This window comes from Artemia sp. Qi Xiang Cuo, chromosome 3 (genome assembly GCF_049724085.1).
Source record: "Artemia sp. Qi Xiang Cuo chromosome 3, ASM4972408v1, whole genome shotgun sequence".
NCBI lineage: Eukaryota > Metazoa > Arthropoda > Branchiopoda > Anostraca > Artemiidae > Artemia > Artemia sp. Qi Xiang Cuo.
The window spans coordinates 1,593,364-1,595,150 of NC_142796.1; positions in this window are offsets into that span (position 1 = coordinate 1,593,364).

The window sequence follows — 1,787 nt, forward strand, 5'->3', positions numbered from 1 at the left end:
TTTAAATTAATTGGGATATACAAGTCGAACTTCACGATTCAGTAAAGGATTTTGTTTTCCCACGCATCAATAGACCTGTGACTAAGGACGCTTTGAGTCCTCGCAATAGGCGTTTAGTCGAGGTGGACGGATTGCATTGGGCACCTTCAAAACAAAACTTATTGCTGACCTTCTGCCGAAAAAAAACATAGTTGTACATAATGTAGCGTTAAAATGGATGTGTAACAAAGGTTTCAACGTCACAAAGGTTCACCGAGCACTCAAATTTAGTCAAAAACCCTATTTGGAAATGTTTGTTAACACTTTTGTCAGCAAATGTTCTGCAGCAGAACCGAAGGCTAAACCAGATATTTATAGACTCATTTTGAATTCGGCTGTTGGCCAACTTTGTGAGAAGATCTGTGATAGTAATTGATGTGACGGCTTGACTGATCCCGGAAAATGTGATCGAATTATTACCAGTCCCATTTACACTTACTTTACAATCATTTGTTCAAACGTGATACTTTTGAATAAAAAAAAAAGACGCATTGTCTTGAATAAGAATATTGCTGCAGGTATTGCTATATTGAAAATATCAAAAAAGCTCAGATTGGAATTCTACTACAATTTGGCTCCGGTAGGGTGGCCGGACAAGGGGCAAGTAGAGGTCTGCTACGGTGACAAGGATTCTCTACGGCTCAAAGTAAAAACACCAACTCTATATGTTTTTTTGGCGCACGGTTAAATTATCCGCTTCAGATGGTAATCCCCAATGGGGAGTTGGGTTATTTACACTGTGATAGTTAACCGTGGAGTGCCAAATAAGATATCATTTTTAAAATCTTACCCCGGACGTGACATGATTTTCCGTTGTAAGTTTATAGGTCCGAAGGTTTACTTTTTATAAACATACGATGAGGAAATCAAGAAAAATTGCAAAGGAGTACCCACGTACTATTTGGACAAAATTTTCGACCCGGATATTTATAATAATTAAATTGTTCAAAATGCAATTCAACGAGCCAAGTTATTATCAATTCTTTCATTGAACTAGTAGAATTTTACCATGAATTTAAAAGAAATATCCATGAGTAACATTTCTGACAAGGTCTATGTTTGTCAAGATGGTGTGACCACCCTCCCCCTTGGACACTATTCAACTTCAGACCGGATCGAATGTATTGCCCACAGGGAAAGTCTCGGTTTAAATAAAGTCCTGTAAATTATATCCTAAAAAACCTTTGGGGGGGGGCCTCGCGGCCTTGGGGGGGGGGGGCTCGCGGCCCGGGGGGCCTCCGCCAGCGCGGGGGGCGCACCGTCACCAAAGTTATCTTTTTTTTTTGGACTTAGAGCAGATTTTTTTTTTTCAAGTGCCATCTCTCTAATTTAATGTTTTTTTTCTCTATAAATAAACAAAAAAAAGTGTTTTTTCTCTCTGTGTGTGTACCTATGTAAATGTTGTTGTATTTTTTTATTATAAATAAATTTAAAAAAGTGTATTTTTTTTTAAATTGCTCTCTCTCTCTCTAATTTAATGTTGTATTTTTTTCTCTATAAATAAACAAAAAAAACTGTTTTTTCTCTTTATCCCCATTTAAATTTTTCATTTTTTATTATGAATAAATTTAAAAAAGTATATTTTTTTTCAAAGTATTTTTACTTTTTTATATGCATATAATACAAGAAAAAAAATATGATTCTTTATTCTTCTTCGTCTTCTTCTTCTTCTTCTTCTTGAAGAACAGAGTAGTAGTAGTAGGGAAAAATTATTTAGTCATTAGACAATTAGAGTCTACAGTTAGTTG